The 21,571-nt window shown below is 41.1% G+C and overlaps 1 protein-coding gene across 3 annotated transcripts in view; it reads right to left on the minus strand.

Moving 5' to 3' along the window:
- RUSC2 (RUN and SH3 domain containing 2) overlaps positions 1-20,195 on the minus strand; it is an 88,871-nt gene extending 68,676 nt beyond the window's left edge. For 2 of the 3 annotated variants that reach the window (XM_066256816.1, XM_066256813.1), the window contains exon 1: positions 19,914-20,195. The gene's annotated coding sequence lies outside the window, so the exon portion shown is untranslated. The remainder of the gene's footprint in view (positions 1-19,913) is intronic. The other variant, XM_066256817.1, reaches the window with a different exon arrangement.
- Between the last annotated feature and the right edge of the window lie 1,376 nt (positions 20,196-21,571).

The following is a 21,571-nucleotide window of genomic DNA, read 5'->3' on the forward strand; positions in this document are numbered from 1 at the left end:
CATCCAACCCACTGTTTATTCCTTTTAGTGTATTCTTTATTTCAGATATATTTTCACTTATAACCGGTCCTTTTTAATGGTTTTTGTTCTTTTTTATGCTGTTGAAGTTCTAAGTTCTTTAAGCATCCTTATAACCACTTTTTTGAATTATATCTAGTAAATTGCTTGCCTCATTTCATTTAGCACTTTTTCTGGAGAATTCTCCTCTTCTTTCATTGGGGCATATTACCTTGTCTCCCCATTTGAGTTGCCTGTCTTTGTTTCTATGTATTAGATAGACCTGTTATGTCTTCCTATTATGGTGGCTTTATGTAGTAGGTGTCTTGTGGGACCCAGTAGCACAGTTTTCTTGACCACCTGGGTTGGGTGTTCCAGGAATGTCCCTTGTGTGGGTTATGTGGGCCCTCCTGTTGTAACTGAATCTTGTTTTGACTGCTATTGGCCCATTTGTGCCTGGGGTTAACTCTCAGGCTGGCTGACAGTAAGGATGATCCCAACCAGTTTACAAGCTGCAGTGCAGGTGCTGATCACACTAAGTGAAATGCACCTCAGCAGGGTCTGGTGTCTGTCAAGATCTCCTTTTTGATATGCTGCTTATAAAGCTAACTAGATCCTGCTCTGATGTTGTCTGATGCTGGTCATTGGGTATGTTCATTCTTGGTCCTCTTGGGAGGGACTCTGGTGCAGGTCAATGTCAGGTGCTGCCTGTGACTGGCCCTGAGCAACCGATTTGAAGCTATAAAGCAATCCACAGTTTGTGGCTGCCTCTGTGGGCCTTGATGTGCATTGGAAGGACCAAGCTGTGCACCAAGGCCAGCTTCCACCAGCACCAAGCCTGAGGGCTGGTTAGTTAAAGACCCAAGGCACCCTAAGGTCTGCCTCCACCTGCCTCCACCTGATGGCTGCTTGTTAGGCTCAGTCACTGAATGAGCCTCTGGACATACTCGCGTTGCATGAGGTAGGTTTCTCAGTGAGTCACCAGGTAGGGACGAGTGTTGTTCACCAGATTGGTACAGGTTCAAAGTTGGTGTCAGTGCTCAGTGTGAGACCACTTAGCAAAAGTCCCAGGGTATACCAAGTCTAGCTGCCCCCTACTGGATGCCAGCAGACTTTTCTGGTGGGGCAGGGTCTCAGGGAGTCATCAGCATGAGTCTAGAAGAATTTATCATGTCTAAACAGACCAAGATTTGGCTGTGTGAAAGGAAGGTTCTGCACCTGTTGGGTGTGTATGGGACAAATGGAACCCATGCTAGAGTCACAGAACTCAAGTCTATCCCAGATTCTGCTGGGAGCCCACACTCATCAGGGTAGGCTGCAGGGAGTTGGGAGGGTGGGGCTTCTGGGAGCCCCAAGGGTGGGACTAATGAAACTCCTGTGAAGGGGAAGTACCTCTGGTCAGGTTCACAGGAAAGTAGGAGAAATGGCCCCTCTGGAAAGCCACACAATTCAGTCACTGACACCTTCTGAGTTTGCCTGGAACTCTACACCCTGGCCTAGGCAGCTGACTCCTCAGCAGGCCACCAGCTCTAAGAGGTGGGGTGACAAGGAGTCCAGATGGTGGGGCTACTGCATTCTACAGCAGAGGTCCCCAAACTACGGCCCGCGGGCCACATGCGGCCTCCTTAGGCCATTTATCCGGCCCCCGCCGCACTTCTGGAAGGGCACCTCTTTCATTGGTGGTCAGTGAGAGGAGCATAGTTCCCATTGAAATATTGGTCAGTTTGTTGATTTAAATTTACTTGTTCTTTATTTTAAATATTGTATTTGTTCCCATTTTGTTTTTTTACTTTAAAATAAGATATGTGCAGTGTGCATAGGAATTTGTTCATAGTTTTTTTTATAGTCCGGCCCTCCAATGGTCTGAGGGACAGTGAACTGGCCCCCTGTGTAAAAAATTTGGGGACCCCTGTTCTACAGGATGATTTCATAAGGAGGGAGTGCTCCAGCCAAAAAAGATTACCTCTGTGGTATGGGAGAGGGACTCAGCACAGAGATCCTGGTGGCTGTTCCTTCAACTCTCCTCAGAGCCACAAACCCCATAGTCATTACTCCTCACATGATTCTAGTCTACTCCACCTTCCCTCTACAGGAGCCCAGGGAAAGTGGCTGCAATGAGATTTTATGCACTGGCCTTTAAGAGGGCACCTCTGTCTCTAGCAGACTCCTGTCTATCCCTAGCTGAAAGAATCCCTGCTGCTTTTCACAACCAGAGGTTACCTGGGTGCCTCTTCCTGGCTCTGGGGCTCTGGGATGGGGAGCACTGCATGGGGTTGAGACGCCTACACTCCTTGGTGGAACCCTTGCAGCTGAGATATACCTCCAGAACCTCAGCTTCTGCCCATGGGAGTGGGGCCAGCCCTTTTTTGCCTCTCTGTACTTCCTACAAGTCTTGAGGAAGCTTCTTTTGTAAATCCTTGGTTATAAGACTTCTCTTCAGCTAGTCTGCAGTTGGTTATTTAGGGGAATTGTTCTATATTTTAGTTGTAATTCCAGTTTGGTCCTGTGAGGAGGTGAGTGTAACTTCCAACTACTCTGCCGCCATCTTGGAGCCCTCCCCCCTAATACAGTAATTTTTGTATTAAAACAAATTAATTTGTTAATGTAAATATTTAAAATATACCAAAATTATTACAATCCTGCTTTTAACTTTAATAATATGTAATATATAAAGAACTTCAAAAACTGGAAAGATCAAGCTTTCTCTAGATCTGTGAGAGACTCTTGATTCAAATACTATTCCTGCCCTCATAGAATTTACAGGTGTGTAAATAGTGAAGCCCAGGCAAGGCCAGTGGAAGCACAGTGCAAATATTACACAAGGTTGCAAGGGGTGATCATGAAAGGTTTCAGAAAGGAAGTCTTATGAGTACATTCTTAAAGAGAGAATAGAAATATGCATGTGGGTCTGAGAAGAATTTGTTAGAGAGAACCATATGAATAAAGAGCATTCCTCACACTATTCAGCCATGAAAAAGGAGGAAATCTTGTCATTTGTGACAACATGGATGGACCTTGAGGACATTATGATGACTGCAATAAGTTAGAAAGACAAATATTATATGATATTGCTTATATGCGGACTCTAAAAAACATAACTCATAGAAACAAAGAGTAGAATGGTGGTCCACAGAGACTGTGGGGCTGGAGAAATGGAGAGATGTTGGTCAAAGATATAGATGTTTCCATTTATAAGATGAATAAGTTCCAGGGATCTAATGTACAGTATGGTGCTTATAGTTAATGGTCCTATAATATTTACTTGAAAGTTGCTAAGAGAGTAGACTTTAAATGTTTCCACTGCAAAAAAGAAGTGAAGTGTGAAGACGTAATTATGTGAAGTGATGAAGGTTCAACTAATCTTACTGTAGTAATCATTTCCCAATATATAAAGTATGTCAAATCAACACATTGTACACCTTAAACTTATGCAATTTTACATGTCAATAATATTTCAGTAAAGGTGGAAAATAGGGGGATGTTCCTTAGAGAGATCTTCAACCAAAAGTCACACTCACAACATAAACTCCTAGACTTATTTACTGAAAACACAAAAAACCAAAGATTTGATCATATAGAAACTGTAAAATTTCTATTAAACAAGTTCTCTAAAAAAAGTTTAAAATTCTCTATTCTTTATTACAGTTTCTCACAATTCAATAAAAAGCCATAATTGTCATTTATTCTCATGAGATCAATGATCCTTGTTAACTATTACGACCACTTGGCTGTCAGAAAAAACTCACAAGTGCATAATGGAGCAGGTGATCCTGCTTCTGGGTCTCCCTTTTCCAACCACCATCATTAGGGATGAAGAAACTAATAATGTTGAAAGTTGCTGTGTCAGATGTCAGACAAAGCAGTGTTTTTCAACTGCCAGTCTGTGGACTGGTTTGACAAAAATTTCATGCCTGCCTGCAAAAGAGTTAGCCATTCTGATGTTGTATGAAGAGTACAGACCCAATAATCTTAGTAGAATTTTCTTATGCTTAGGGTGATTTCTGTATTAGTGGTCCCAAAATAATTCTATTTTCACCAGTCCCCAAGTGTAAAAGGTTGAAAAAGCACATTATATAAATCAGCCTATAAACTGAAATAGACTCTACATTATTTAAGAAGTAAACTATAATATAAATCTGACCAGTGGTGGTGCAGTAGATAAAGCATCGACCTAGAATGCTGAGGTTGCTGGTTTGAAACCCTAGGCTTGCCTGGTCAAGGCACATATGGGACTTGATGCTTCCTGTTCCTCCCCTCTTCTCTTTCTCTCCTCTCTCTCTAAAAAGACGAATAAAAAAAAAATAAGTAAACTATATATCTCTAAATATAAAGAAAATAATATTTCAAAGAAGAAGAATAGCTCTTGCACAACTGAGTAAGAGATATTCTTCAAAGTAGTGACCTTGGGAAACTTAATTCATTCCACTAGTGTTTCAATTCAAAATAGTTTTAGAACTTCTCTTTGGAACTATAAAAAACCCATTTAGCCAACTTACTAAATTGTGAGACTTAATTAATCATTGTTTTAAGTCACTAAGTTTTAGTCTTAGGGTGGTTTGTTATACAGTAATACATGTGAGACAGAAATGTTTAAATCACTGTACTCTGGGGATGAATATATCATATATATAATTTTGAGAGTATGTTTATTAAAGCTGAGGACAGTGAAACAAGGATGGGCTTAGAACAGAAGAAGCAACAGGAGAGAGTCAAAGCAGCTCACTGGAAAGTCAGGAAAAAGGGGACCTTGGAGACAGACTCAGGGGTTAGCCTGGGAAGAGCTGGCATTGTCCATTGCTCCCCTGGTTGCAAATCTCATGGGGTCCCTTAGAGCAGTGGTCCCCAACCCCCAGGCCGCGGACCGGTACTGGTCTGTGGGCCATTTGGTACCGGTACGCAGAGAAAGAATAAATAACTTACATTATTTCCATTTTTTTTTGTGTGTGTGTGTTTTTCTGAAGCTGGAAATGGGGAGAGACAGTCAGACAGACTCCCGCATGCGCCCCACCGGGATCCACCCGGCACGCCCACCAGGGGCGATGCTCTGCCCACCAGGGGGCGATGCTCTGCCCCTCCGGGGCGTCGCTCTGCCGCGACCAGAGCCACTCTAGCGCCTGGGGCAGAGGCCAAGGAGCCATCCCCAGCGCCTGGGCCATCTTTGCTCCAATGGAGCCTCGGCTGCAGGAGGGGAAGAGAGAGACAGAGAGGAAGGAGGGGGGGAGGGTGGAGAAGCAAATGGGCGCCTCTCCTATGTGCCCTGGCCGGGAATCGAACCCCGGGTCCCCTGCACGCCAGGCCGACGCTCTACCGCTGAGCCAACCAGCCAGGGCCACATTATTTCCATTTTAATTATATTTGTCTGAACGATGTTTTATTTTTAAAAAAATGACCAGATTCCCTTTGTTACATCCATCTAAGACTCACTCTTGACGTTTGTCTCGGTCCCGTGATACATTTATCCGTCCCACCCTAAAGGCCGGTTGGTGAAAATATTTTCTGACATTAAACCAGTCCGTGGCCCAAAAAAGGTTGGAGACCACTGCCTTAGAGTTTAGGAAATGCATGCCTGTGAGGGAATAAGAGTGAAAGGGAAAGACATGGGTGTGCTCCCAGGAGGGAGAGTGCACTCATGCAAGGTATTTTAAAATCATGCAAAGGTAAAAGATCTATTCCTTTTTTTTTTTTTTTTGCATTTTTCTGAAGCTAGAAACAGGGAGAGACAGTCAGATAGACACCCGCATGCGCCCGACCCGGATCCACCCAGCACGCCCACCATGGGGCAACGCTCTGCCCACCAGGGGGCGATGCTCTGCCCATCCTGGGCGTCGCCATGTTGCGACCAGAGCCACTCTAGCGCCTGAGGCAGAGGCCACAGAGCCATCCCCAGCGCCCGGGCCATCTTTGCTCCAATGGAGCCTTGGCTGCGGGAGGGGAAGAGAGAGACAGAGAGGAAGGCGGGGCGGAGGGGTGGAGAAGCAAATGGGCGCTTCTCCTGTGTGCTCTGGCCAGGAATCGAACCCGGGTCCTCCGCACGCTAGGCCGACGCTCTACCGCTGAGCCAACTGGCCAGGGCAAAAGATCTATTCTAAGATGAATATACCAATGGATTTTAACATAAAAGTATAAAAATTTCATTGAGATGGTTTCAGATTCCACATTGCAGGCTAACCTTTTGAGAAACTTCTACTTATTGAGTTTTGACGTAATATCAAAGAAGAATACCACAATTATTTGATAAAGCTATTAAAATACACCTTCCTTTCCAAGTACATATCTAAGGGAGGCTAGATTTCCTTCATATACTACAATCAAATAATGTATCTAAACAGACTAAATGGAGAAGCAAATGTGAGAATCCAGTCAAATTCTATGAAAACAGACATTGGATTTTTTAAAAATGTAAAACGATGACACCTTCCATAATATTTTGTTGTTGTTTTGGAAAATGGTTATTGTTCATTAAAATGCTATTCATGTTAACATGTAATAGGTTAATTACATTTAAAATTTTATTAGTTTTAACTTTAAATATACTGAACATTGATAAATATAGCCTACATAAACAAAAGTTCTTTGAAGTCTTTGAGGGATATTTAAAAGGAAATGATTCGCCTTTCAGAACAACTCCAGCTTTGCAGAACCCTCAGAGAATATGTTGGTCCAGATAACAAAATGTGGCTATATCCTTAAATAAATAGGATACAACACTTCAAAAAAACAAGAAAAGAGTATTTTGGACGAGAAACAACTCCAAGATGAATGGGATCAGCAGTAGGTCTTCCAACTTTCTCCTCTTGAGTGTTTGATCTTTGCTGTGGGGTCATCTAAACACTATCTATACTAACTTTAGGAATACTCTGCTTTCCTTTTTCCCTTTATCTGACAATGGATAAAAATCACTTTCCATTTTTCCCTAAGTACACTAAATATAAGGCTGCGTTTTCTTTTTTAAATTTAAAACTTGTTTTTATTCATTTTTTTTTAGAGAGGAGAGGGAGAAACAGAGAAAGAGAGAAAGAGGAGAGACAGAGAGAGAGAAGGGGGGGAGGAGCTGGAAGCATCAACTCCCATATGTGCCTTGACCAGGCAGGCCCAGGGTTTCGAACCAGCAACCTCAGCATTTCCAGGTCGGCGCTTTATTCACTGTGCCACCACAGGTCAGGCTGCATTTTCTTTTTTAAAAGGAATTGTACAAGAAAAGTAAGGACAAAAGTGTAAAAACAGATTAAGTTAAATATAGATTTTTAGGATACTAAGATAAACAAGTTAAGTATGGACTTTGGATCCTAAGGTAACTAAATCCTAGCCAGAAATTGGCTGGCCCTGTTTTTCTCTCCACCCAGTTATCAATTCATTGCCCTTGACCGCAGGACCTCACACAAGAAATAAAAAACACAGCAGACACTTCAGAGCTCACTGTTTCATCTTCCTGGAGTAGAAAAAGACTATTTTACGAAATCAAGAATTCCAGATTCTTCTGTAATTATAAAAATTAATTGTAAGAACTTTAGGTATTTTGGTAAAAATTTAAAGATACATATTTTTTATTTATATACTTTTGCTTTATATACAGTATATAAAGCTGTAACTTATCCTTTTCTTGATGACTCACTACATATTGATGCTAATTAATATATTAGTCTAAAATACAGTTCTATCATCAGTGTTTATTGAGGACTTACATACCAAATGCTCAAACACATATGAGTATGTTTTGCCATTTCTATTCAACAGAACACTGGAAGTCCTAGCTAGAGCAATTAGACAAGAAAAAGAAGTAAAAGGCATCTGCATCTCTGTTTGCAGATGACATGATCCTGTTTTTGTTTTGTTTTGTTAAGAATTTTATTTATTGAATTTTTAGAGAAAAAGAGACAGAGAGGGAGAAAGGGAGCGGGAAGCATTAACTCATAGTAGTTGTTTCTCTTTTGTGCTTGACCAGGTAAATCCAGGGTTTTGAACCTCAGATCTCAGCATTGAAAACTGACACTTTATCCACTGTGCCACCACAGGTCAGGCATCATATGACATGATCTTACATATAGAAAACTCTAAAAGTTCTTCCCCAAACTGTTAAAACTAATAAATGAATCTGGCAAAGTTATAGGACACAAAAATTAACATATATAAACATCAGCTGTGTTTTTATACACTAGCAATAAACAATCTGAAAAGGAAATTAATTCCATTTATAATAATATCAAAAACAGTAAAATACTAAAGAATAAACCAAGAAAGTGAAAGATGTACGAAAAACCACAAAGTGCTGCTAGAATAAAGAAGACAAAAATAAATGGAAAGATATTGTGTATTCATGAATAGTAAGACTGAATATTAAGCTGCTAATACCCACAATATGCAACAATATAGATGGACATTATGCTAGGTGAAATAAGCTAATCAGAAAAAAAAATACAGCCTAATTTCCATTTATATGATATGTAAAGTAGTCAAATTCATGAATCAAAGAGTGGAATGGTAGTTGCCAGGTGCTGGGGAAGCCGAAAGTAAGGTGTTGCTGTTCAGTGGTATAAAGCAGGGGTCCCCAAACTTTTTACACAGGGGGCCAGTCCCTCAGACTGTTGGAGGGCGGGACTATAAAATAAACTATGAACAAATCCCTATGCACACTGCACATATCTTACTTTAAAGTAAAAAAACAAAACGGGAACAAATATAATATTTAAAATAAAGAACAAGTAAATTAAATCAACAAACTGACCAGTATTTCAATGAGAACTATGGGCCTGCTTTTGGCTAATGAGATGGTCAATGTCCGGTTCCATATTTGTCACTGCTAGCCGTAACAAGTGATATGACGCGCTTCCAGAGCCGTGAGGCGCGTGTCCCATGTCACCGGAAGTAGTACTGTACATGAGCAACTCTCACTGACCACCAATGAAAGAGGTGCCCCTTCCGGAAGTGCGGCAGGGGCCCAATAAATGGCCTCAGGGGGCCGCATGCGGCCCACAGGCCGTAGTTTGGGGACTCCTGGTATAAAGTTTCAGTCAAGCAAGTTGAATAAGCTCTAGAGATCTACCATATAACAACATACTTAGAGTTGACAATATATTTTACGTACAGTTGACAATATATATTTGTTAAGACGGTAGATCTCATTATGTGTTCTTTCCACAATAATAAAAAAAAAAGATGTCAAAGCAATTTGTGGATTTTGTGCAATCCCTTTCAAAATCCTAATAATTTCTTTTTCCAGAAATAGAAGAATCCAACCCTAAAATTCACATGGAATCTCAAGGGATCCTGAATAGCCAAAGCAATCTTGAAAAATGAATACAAAGTTGAAAGACTCACATTTCCTATCTTACTAATCTTACTACAAAGTTACAGTAACCAAAAGAGTGTGGTACTGGCATAAAGACAGATATATAGGCTAGTGGAATACAACAGAGAGCCAAGAAATAAACCTGAGCCAAGAAATAAACCCTGGCTGTGGGGCATCTATGTTAAGGCTTGCTCGTGGGGTTACCAGCTGCAAGCATTTTGCCTGATTGGTACATGAGTGCATGGCAGTGCCATGTGTGCTTGGCCTATATAAGGCTATGGGCGCTTGCGCTGGAGAGAGATGGGGGAATTGTGGATGCGTGGATTGCCTGCCCACCACTATAAGGGGCCATTCTTGCTGTAGGTGTGCTGGAGAAGAGGTTTCCTCCTGCCTGTATGCTTGTCCACTGTTGTGAGACTTCATTAAACGGAATGGCCCAACCCTTTCCGGCTCTGCAGTTTTTCTACCATCTGCCCAAGTCCAATGTGAACCTGCCTGGCCTCGGCCACTGGTATTACTCTGGCATATCTGGTCAAATGATTTTCAAAAAGAATTCCACGTTTATTTAATGGGAAAAAAATAGTCTTTTCAACAAATAGTGTTGGGAAAACTGGTATCCACATGCAAAAGAATAAAGTTGGGCCTCTGTCTTACATTACATATACAAATTAACTCAAAATGGATCAAAGATTTAAACATAAGAGATAAAACTATAAAAAAACTTAGTACAGTCATCCCTCGCCATATCATGGTTTAGTTTTTGCAGTTTCACTGTATTGCGAATTTTAAAATTGTATATATCTAATTTTGTATCATGGATTTTTCACTATATTATGGGATTTTGCGGTATATAGGTGTTTTTATATATTTGTTATTTAAATTATTTTGCAATAAAATAAGCATTTTATAGCCTAAAAAGTTGAAAACAATATAAAAATATTATTTAAAACATATTAAAAGAATATTAATTCATCATCATCTTCATCATTCAAGTTGTAGTATATTCACTGGTGAGTATTCATATAGAATTTTATATGTTGTTAAAATTACATAGGTTTAAGAGTGTAGAAAGTGATTAAGATCATAGAAAGTATTTATAAGAGTGTGGGAAAGGTTAATAACAGTGTGGAAAAGGTTTATGAGTATGGAGAGAGTTTATAAAGCCTTAAAATATATATAAATAATAAAATAACTATAAGGTCACTCCTTTGCAGATTTTGGCCTATTGCGGGGGGTTCTGGAACCTATAACCCCCACAATAGATGAGGGACCACTTGTAATTTGGCAATGATTTCTTGGCTATAACATCAAGAGCACAGGTAACAAAAGAAAAAATAGGTAAATTTGACTTCATCAAAATGTAAACCTTTTGTGCTTCAAAGGACTATCAAAAGAGTGAAAAGGCAACTCACAGAATGAAAGAACATATTTGCAAATCATATATCTGAAAAGAGGCTTCTATCCAGAATATATAAAGAACTCTTACAACTCAACTATAGAAAGATATATATTCCAATTTACCCGTTGGTTAGAATGTCCTGATACTCCTGGGTTGCAGGTTCAACCCTGGGTCAAGTTACATACAAGGATCAACCAATGAATGCATAAATAAGTGAAACAAAACTCAATGTTTCTCTCTCTCTCAAATCAATCAAGAAACAAAAATTTCAAAAAAGACATAAAATCTAATTGAAAAATGAGCAAAGGATCTCAACAGACTTTTCTCCAAGAAGATATAAAATTGGAATCCTTTACATTGCTGTGGGAATATAAAATAGTACAGCCAATGTAAAAAATGGTATGGTAGTTTCTCAAAAAAGTAAATATAGAATTACTATACAATCTAGCAATTCCATTTCTAGGTATATACCCAAAAGAATTAAAAGCAGGACTCAAACAGATAGTAGCACACCCATGTTCCTAACAGCATATTCCCAATAGCTAAAAGGTGGAAGCAACTCAATTATCTATGGATGGATGGATGGATAAACAGAATGTGGTATATACATACAATGAATATTATTCAGCCTTAAAAGGGAAATTTGGATACAAGCTACAATGCAGATAAACCTTGAAGATATTATGTTGAATGAAATAAGCCAGTCAATAAAGATAAATATTGTATGATTTGACTTATATTAAGTACCTACAGTAGTCAAATTCATAGAGAAAAATGTAGAATGGTGGTTGTCAGGGGGTTGTGGGAAGAAGGAATGAGGAGCCTTACCAGTGGTGACAGAGGTGTGGATAGAGCATCCCAGGTTTGAAACCTTGAGGTTGCTGGCTTGAGGGCTTGAACACAGGCTCATCTGGCTTGAGTTTAGGCTCACCAGCTTGAGTGTGGGATCACTGACATGATTCCATGATCGCTGGCTTGAGCCCAAAGGTCACTAGCTTAAAGACCAAGGTTGCTGGCTTGAGCAAGGGGTCACTGGCTCAGCTGAAGCCCCTGGGCAAAGGCATGAATAAGAAGCAATCAAAGGCCTTGGCTGGTTGGCTCAGTGGTAGAGCGTCGGCCTGGCATGCAGGAGTCCCGGGTTCGATTCCTGGCCAAGGCACACAGGAGAAGTGCCCATCTGCTTCTCCACCCCTCCCCCTCTCCTTCCTCTCTGTCTCTCTCTTCCCCTCCTGCAGCCAAGGCTCCATTGGAGCTGAGTTGGCCCAGGCGCTGAGATGGCTCTATGGCCTCTGCCTCAGGCGCTAGAATGGCTCTGGTTGCAGCAGAGCAATGCCCCAGATGGGCAGAGCATCGCCCCCTGGTGGGCATGCCGGGTGGATCCCGGTTGGGCACATGCGGGAGTGTGTCTGACTGCCTCCCCGTTTCCAACTTCAAAAAAATCCAAAAAAAATTAAAAAAAAAAAAAAGAAGCAATCAATGAACAACTAAAGTGCCACAACTGCGAGCTGATGCTTCTTATCTCTCTCTCTTCATCTCTCTTTCTCTCTCCTACTCTTGCAGAAAAAAAAAGAGGGAATGAGGAATTATTGTTTAATTAGTAGTTTCAATTTGAGAAAATGAAACAGTTTCAGTTTGAAAATGTTCTGGATGGGATGGTGGTGATGGCTGTACAACAACATGAATTTACTTCATGCTACTGAACTTGAAATGGTTAAAACACAATTTTTTGTTATGTATAATTTACCATGCACACAAAAGAGTAAATGTGGAAAACAAGAAGTTCTGCTATAAGTTATACTTTTTCTTTAGAATCCGCCTCTCACCCTACTCCCTTCCACATGTGGTTGTCTCTCTCAGAGCAAAGTTGATAATTGCCAATCAAAATAATATGCTCATTTTATATGATAAACTCATTTGACAGGAACTACAATATCATATGCCAATATCTGTGTTGGTATTTTCTGGATGACCTCAATACAGGCCAATTAAACTATCTCTACAGAGCCTGCCTTTACCTTACCATGCAGTGAGACATCTCATTCAAGTGACTTTTGCTAGGGTGTTCAGTCATTGTGTATGAGTAACAGAAGAAAAGGGTGAGTTATTGTCCTAAATTTGTAGAGAGAAAATTAGAAGGCATAAGTCTCCCCATGAACTAGGGTTGCCAGATTTAGCAAATAAAAACACAGGACACCCTGTTATTTACCTGAAATTTAAATTTAACTTGGAATCCTGTATATTATCTGGCAATGTTCTGAAATATCAGAAGTTGAAGAGAAAATAAATCAAATAGTCCAGAGTATTCTGGAGTTACTGAAGCTTTAACAGGGAGCCTAGACAGGAAAAAGTAGAAAAGCTCATTAAAAATGTATTGATTACCAAAAAAAAATGTATTGGTTTCACCATGTCCATACTTAATCCAGCTCAGGAGCCACTCCCTGTTTTAAGTTTCTATGATCCAAAACTTACCTATAAAGATAGGTGAGAGGGTGAGAGAAAGAGAAAGTAAAGAGGGATAAATCGAGCTGCAAATGGGGGAAACCATACCCAGACTCCTGTTAGGCAGGTCTGGCCTCAAAAAAGAACCTTAAACACTTAAAAATCAGAGGAAAGAAGATTTTGATTTTGGCTTAATGCAGAAAAGAAACAATGGTGGTAAGGACCCTGTGGTCATACAGCAGGAAGGGCACAGGTAACAGCAGGGTCCCCAAAGTACGGGCCCAACACATGCGGCCCCCTGAGGCCATTTATCCCCCCCCACTTCCTGAAGGGGCACCTCTTTCATTGGTGGTCAGTGAAAGGAGCACAGTTCCCATTGAAATACTGGTCAGTTTGTTGATTTAAATTTACTTGTTCTTCACAATAAAACCAAATTTAAACTGTGACAACAACAAAAAGAAAGAGGGGGAGAAGACGGAGATTAACAGTAGCAAAGGACGATGGAGTGCAAAAGTACTCACAAAATAGTTCGCTACAATGAACAGGGTAGGGACCCTTTTCATTACTCAAAGGTAACCACCATTGAAAAAACCACCACAGAAGCACATGAGATAAAAAAGATAGCAACAGAGGAAAGATGTATGGAATACAACCAAATAAAAACAAAAGATAGAAAAACGAAAGAGAAGGATCAAACAAGACACAAAACTAACAGAAAGCAAGATATAAAATGGCAATAGGGAACTCACAAGTATCAATAATTACACTAAATGTAAATGGATTAAACTCACCAATAAAAAGGCACAGAGTAGCAGAATGGATTAAAAAAGAAAATCCAACTGTATGCTGCCTACAGGAAACTCATCTAAGTAACAAGGATAAAAACAAATTCAAAGTGAAAGGCTGGAAAACAATACTCCAAGCAAATAACATCCAAAAAAAAGCAGGTGTAGCAATACTCATATCGGATAATGCTGACTACAAGACAGGAAAAGTACTTAGAGACAAAAATGGCCATTTCATAATGGCTAAGGGGACACTGAATCAAGAAGACATAACAATTCTTAATATATATGCACCAAACCAAGGAGCACCAAAATATATAAGACAGCTACTTATTGATCTTAAAACAAAAGCTGACAAAAATACAATCATACTTGGAGACCTCAATACACCGCTGACGGCTCTAGATCGGTCATCCAAACAGAGAATCAACAAAGAAATAGTGGCCTTAAACAAAACACTAGAGCACCTGGATATGATAGACATCTACAGGACATTTCATCCCAAAGTGACTGAGTATACATTTTTCTCCAGTGTACATGGATCATTCTCAAGAATTGACCATATGTTGGGCCACAAAAACAATATCAGCAAATTCAGAAAAATTGAAGTTGTACCAAGCATATTTTCTGATCATAAAGCCTTGAAACTAGAATTCAACTGCAAAAAAGAGGAAAAAAATCCCACAAAAATGTGGAAACTAAACAACATACTTTTAAAAAATGAATGGGTCAAAGAAGAAATAAGTGCAGAGATCAAAAGATATATACAGACTAATGAAAATGACAATACGACATATCAGAATCTATGGGATGCAGCAAAAGCAGTGATAAGAGGGAAGTTCATATCGCTTCAGGCATATATGAACAAACAAGAGAGAGCCCAAGTGAACCACTTAACTTCCCACCTTAAGGAACTAGAAAAAGAAGAACAAAGACAACCCAAAACCAGCCGAAGAAAGGAGATAATAAAAATCAGAGCAGAAATAAATGAATTAGAGAACAGAAAAACTATAGAAAAAATTAATAGAACAAGGAGCTGGTTCTTTGAAAAGATCAACAAAATTGACAAACCCTTGGCAAGACTTACCAAGGAAAAAAGAGAAAGAACTCATATAAACAAAATCCAAAATGAAAGAGGAGAAATCACCACGGACACCATAGATATACAAAGAATTATTGTAGAATACTATGAAAAACTTTATGCCACTAAATTCAACAACCTAGAAGAAATGGATAAATTCCTAGAACAATACAACCTTCCTAGACTGAGTCAAGAAGAAGCAGAAAGCCTAAACAGACCTATCAGTAGAGAAGAAATAGAAAAAACCATTAAAAACCTCCCCAAAAATAAAAGTCCAGGCCCTGACGGCTATACCAGCAAATTTTTTCAAACATTCAAAGAAGACTTGGTTCCTATTCTACTCAAAGTCTTCCAAAAAATTGAAGAAGAAGCAATACTTCCAAACACATTTTATGAGGCCAACATAACCCTCATACCAAAACCAGGCAAGGATGGCACAAAAAAAGAAAACTACAGACCAATATCTCTAATGAATACAGATGCTAAAATACTAAACAAAATACTAGCAAATCGAATACAACAACATATTAAAAAAATAATACATCATGATCAAGTGGGATTCATCCCAGAATCTCAAGGATGGTTCAACATACGTAAAACGGTTAATGTAATACACCATATCAACAAAACAAAGAACAAAAACCACATGATCTTATCAATAGACGCAGAAAAGGCTTTCGATAAAATACAACACAATTTTATGTTTAAGACTCTCAACAAAATGGGTATAGAAGGAAAATATCTCAACATGATAAAGGCCATATATGATAAACCATCAGCTAACATCATATTAAATGGCACTAAACTGAAGGCTTTCCCCCTTAAATCAGGAACAAGACAGGGTTGTCCACTCTCTCCACTCTTATTTAATGTGGTACTAGAGGTTCTAGCCAGAGCAATCAGACAAGACAAAGAAATAAAAGGCATCCATATTGGAAAAGAAGAAGTAAAGGTATCACTTTTTGCAGATGATATGATCCTATACATCGAAAACCCCAAAGAATCCACAAAAAGACTACTAGAAACAATAAGCCAATACAGTAAGGTCGCAGGATACAAAATTAACATACAGAAGTCAATAGCCTTTCTATATGCCAACAATGAAACAACTGAGAAGGAACTCAAAAGAATAATCCCCTTCACGATTGCAACAAAAAAAATAAAATACTTAGGAATAAACATAACAAAGAATGTAAAGGACTTATATAATGAAAACTATAAACCATTGTTAAGGGAAATCGAAAAAGATATAATGAGATGGAAGAATATACCTTGTTCTTGGCTAGGAAGAATAAATATAATCAAGATGGCTATATTACCCAAAGCAATATACAAATTTAATGCAATTCCCATCAAAATTCCAATGACATTTTTTAAAGAAATAGAGCAAAAAATCATCAGATTTATATGGAACTATAAAAAACCCCGAATAGCCAAAGCAATCCTAAAGAAAAAGAATGAAGCTGGGGGCATAACAATACCTGACTTCAAACTCTATTATAGGGCCACGACAATCAAAACAGCATGGTATTGGCAGAAAAATAGACACTCAGACCAATGGAACAGAATAGAAAGTCCAGAAATAAAACCACATATATATAGTCAAATAATTTTTGATAAAGGGGCCAACAACACACAATGGAGAAAAGAAAGCCTCTTCAATAAATGGTGCTGGGAAAACTGGAAAGCCACATGCAAAAGAATGAAACTGGACTACAGTCTCTCCCCCTGTACAAAAATTAACTCAAAATGGATCAAAGATCTAAACATAAGACCTGAAACAATTAAGTACATAGAAGAAGACATAGGTACTCAACTCATGGACCTGGGTTTTAAAGAGCATTTTATGAATTTGACTCCAATGGCAAGAGAAGTGAAGGCAAAAATTAATGAATGGGACTACATCAGACTAAGAAGTTTTTGCTCAGCAAGGGAAACTGATAACAAAATAAACAGAAAGCCAACTAAATGGGAAATGATATTTTCAAACAACAGCTCAGATAAGGGCCTAATATCCAAAATATACAAAGAACTCATAAAACTCAACAACAAACAAACAAACAATCCAATAAAAAAATGGGAAGAGGATATGAATAGACACTTCTCCCAGGAAGAAATACAAATGGCCAACAGATATATGAAAAGATGCTCATCTTCTTTAGCTATTAGAGAAATGCAAATCAAAACGGCAATGAGATACCACCTCACACCTGTTCGATTAGCTGTTATTAGCAAGTCAGGTAATAGCAAATGTTGGAGAGGCTGTGGAGAAAAAGGAACCCTCATACACTGTTGGTGGGAATGTAAAGTAGTACAACCATTATGGAAGAAAGTATGGTGGTTCCTCAAAAAACTGAAAATAGAACTACCTTATGACCCAGCAATCCCTCTACTGGGTATATATCCCCAAAACTCAGAAACATTGATACGTAAAGACACATGCAGCCCCATGTTTATTGCAGCATTGTTCACAGTGGCCAGGACATGGAAATAACCAAAAAGCCCATCAATAGATGACTGGATAAAGAAGATGTGGCACATATACACTATGGAATACTACTCAGCCATAAGAAATGATGACATCGGAACATTTACAGCAAAATGGTGGGATCTTGATAACATGATACGAAGCGAAATAAGTAAATCAGAAAAAAACAGGAACTGTATTATTCCATACGTAGGTGGGACATAATAGTGAAACTAAGAGACATTGATAAGAGTGTGGTGGTTACGGGGGGGAGGGGGGAATGGGAGAGGGATAGGGGGTGGGAGGGGCACAAAGAAAACAAGATAGAAGGTGACAGAGGACAATCTGACTTTGGGTGGTGGGTATGCAACATAATTGAACGACAAGATAACCTGGACTTGTTATCTTTGAATATATGTATCCTGATTTATTGATGTCACCCCATTAAAAAAATAAAATTATAAAAAAATAAATAAATAAATAAATAAATTTACTTGTTCTTTATTTTAAATATTGTATTTGTTCCCGTTTTGTTTTTTTACTTTAAAACAAGATATGTGCAGTGTGCATAGGGATTTGTTCATAGTTTTTTTATAGTCCAGCCCTCTAACGGTCTGAGGGACAGTGAACTGGCCCCCAGTGTAAAAAGTTTGGGGACCCCTGGGTAACAGAATAGCAGGGATAGTGGTGGGATCTTTCTTCCTTCCCGTAAGCCATACCACTGCCTACTAATTTTTACCTACTAATTTTACCTACTAATACTGTGAGCCCTAGTTACAATAATTCCACTACTAGTCCGGAAACTAATTCTTAGCTGATAAACTTCCACAACTTTCCAACTATTGTTTCATCACTCAGCAGTATTATCTACTTCTCCATGGAAGCTGGGCCCAAACTGAGGTCTCTGAACCCTGTCTTACCTTCAGGAAACTGAATCTGTTAAGGTTATCCTCCAAGAAACCAATAAAAACAGGGCCAGGCTCTCTATTCTTCGAGAATTCCATCTTTAAAAGGCCCATGTTCTTATTACCGACACAGTTCATGTAGTGGTAATCCCTGTCTCACTCTGGTCTACTGAGATATAAATGACCTTTATGGCCCAATAACACTTCAGTAGTATTTAGGAATCTGCTAATCTCTCACACTAGGCCTGTGCATTGTTTGTCCTTCCAGTCTCTGAGATGGGGGTGGGGGTGGGGTGTGGTTTGGGTATTGAGGAGCTAAAAGGTAATAATATAACTGAGGTTCTCTTCATTCCTCCAACCTGCCCTGAAGCATCACAGCTGACCAGGTACACTGAGTCAGCTTTAAAGGCTCCTCCAGAGTTCTTCTCCAGGGGGAGCAGATAGTCTCTAGGGCAAGAGGAGCGGTTCACCTGGGCAAAGCTCTTTCAAGAGTATCTGGGCAGCCTCTAAGGCATTAACCAATAAAAATTTCTGCAGCCCCAGTCCAGACTTTATTTGTTTTTGGAAACATAATGTAAGTGGTAAACAGTTGATACATAGAAGCTCATATGTAAATGAAATTAGATGCATGAATTAAAGGACTGAATAATTCCATTTTATGGTCCCATTATGATCACTACAAGTAATCCTCTCCCTGCACCATGCTCTTCCTTTTTCACCCTTTCACGTACCTAGTGACTCCTTGCCCACTAAAGCACTCTGCCTTATAGCCTCTGCATTGGGCTCATTCATTCATCCACCCTTCAAGTATTTACTGAGCGCTGCCATTGTCAGGCACTGTCCTGGGCACTGGGGATACAATGAATAGTGTATGGTTCTTGCCTCTAGGTTAGCCCAGGCAGTCCCAAGCCAGCCCTAGGCAACAGGATCCCGGTGCCCTTCGCAGCAAGTAAATGCAGTGGCAGGGGGCTGGCAAACTGCCAGGCCAGAGGTTTTCCCAAGGTAAAACGGAAGCGCGCGCGAGATCTCTTACCGCTCCGGCAGATACTAACTGGGGAACCAGGACCAAGGGACAGAGGCTCAGAGGACCGGTGGGTGGGGGTAGGGGCAGAGGGCTGGGGCTGGCTGTGTGGAGGCCCCCGCCGCAGTCACGGAGCTGCACGCTGGGCCTCGGCGCTCCCCCAGGGCGGTCACAAGAGATGTTACTGGTCGCGAGTCAGCAGAGCGGGTGTCTCCGAAGGGACAGTTTGAAGAGACGGTTGGGGTGGATCTGGGGTGACGCCCAAAGGGAGAGGTGGTCCCGGGCGTTTGCAGGTTCAGGGGATGATAGAGATGAAGGGTCAGGAAAAGAACTGAAGATGAGCTCGGTCCAGAGGGTCGGAGCGGACCGGGAGGATGGAGCTGAGGGAACAAGGTGGGGGAAGAGCTGACAGAAGGGCGAGGTGCTAAGGGTGGTTAAGTGGGCCGACAGAGGGCCTTCTCCTAAGGGATCATTCGGGACGTGGGGGCACAAGGTCTCCCGTACCCTGCCGGGCCGTGAAGAGGCGTCCCTACCTCGTCTTTTGCCTCCGCGTGGCCTCTCCTCCAGCGGCTGCGGCGGCGGCGGGGTATCACGCCCTCCAGGGCTGGCGTTGCAACCGGGACAAACCCGTGCCCCCCTCTTCTCCAGACGGGTTGGTAACGCCCGATCCCCACCCTCAGCTGCGAGGCCGATGGTCCAATCTGGGCTGCCCTCAAGCCGCCCCTCCGGACAGCGCGATGGTTTGACCCACTGGGCTCACGGAATTCGCCCACCTCTCCAGCTCTCGCCGCGACGCGCGCAGCGAGTCACGCGCAGTGCTTTCCCGGGAGCGGAGCAGCGAGGCTACGGCCGTGGCCCCGCCTTCTGCGGCCCTCGCCACGCCCCTTTGGGGTGGTCTCAGCCGAAGCGCGGCTGTGCTGCGCTGGAATCTAGAACCCTGGAGCGCAGGCCTAGTGGTTTCGAAGGTAGGTGCATTTCTTAACCCATCTCTGCCTAAAACGGCGATTATAAACCCTGACACCTCATAGGACCTCTTAGGAAAAATAGAAAACAAAACTAAAGCTTGACCTTAGCTGAGAGCGATGGAATCAGAATCACTGGACTGGTTCCAGGCTTTGGTATTTTTAAAAGCACCCCATGCATAGCCAGGGTTGAGAAGCCCTGGTAAAATCTATAACTAACAGACTCTCTCCTTTGACCAAAACTTTAGTCAGGCTCCTCTGAGTCCTCTGCTGGACACAGACTCGACCTTGGGCTTCCCTCTCTGGCCTTGTAAGAATCCAGTTAAAACAACAATCCTGGTAAGTCACTTTAATGAAAAGTCCCCATCTGTCCCCATCCTGGATGTCTACTCACCTTGGGTTGGCGTCTGCAAGGATTCTGTTGAGCCAGTTTAGCAAGAATCCCTCTTATCCCTGATGTTTCCTCTTAGTAATTGCTATGGTCCACATTAATGCTACAGACCAAGTGCTGTCGTCCAAAATTCATCTGGTGAAATCCTAACACTCAAAGGTAATAGTATTAGTGGATGGAGGCCTTTGGGAGGTGATTAGGTCAGGAGGGTGGAGCCCACATGAATAGGATTAGTGCTAATGAAGATCTTACAAAGCTCCCTAGTGCAGTGCTCCAGGTGAGGATACAAGTAGTCTGCAACCTGGAAAAAATATCCTTCTTGGTACCCTGATTTGGGGCTTCCAGCTTCTAGAACTGAGAAATTTCTGTTGCTTATAAGCTACTCAGTCTGTGGTATTATAATAGCAGCTTGAACAAATGAAGACAGTAATTTTCCATCCACTGACCCCTCCCCTTCCCTGTCCCTTGGCTACAAATTCCCCACTTATTCTTGTTGGGGTCTGAGTTGAGTTCAATCTCTGTTGCACAGCAAGACTTCATTACAGTGGCTCCTAAACTTATCATGATGGTTCCCTTAAATAAAGTCTGCCTGACTTTTTTTCCCCTTAAATGAGAAGTGGGGAGGCAAACAGACAGATTCTCACATGCGCCCCAACCGAGATCCACCAGGCAAGCCCCCTATGGGGTGATGCTCTGCTCATCTGGGGTCATTGCTCCATTGCTCAGCAACAGAGCTATTTTAGCACCTGAGGTGAGGCCAGGGAGCCATCCTCTGCACCTGGGGCCAACTTGCTCCAACCAAGCCATGGCTGTGGGAGGAAAAGAGAGAGAGAAAAGG

This window comes from Saccopteryx bilineata, chromosome 2 (genome assembly GCF_036850765.1).
Source record: "Saccopteryx bilineata isolate mSacBil1 chromosome 2, mSacBil1_pri_phased_curated, whole genome shotgun sequence".
Classification (NCBI taxonomy): Eukaryota; Metazoa; Chordata; class Mammalia; order Chiroptera; family Emballonuridae; genus Saccopteryx; species Saccopteryx bilineata.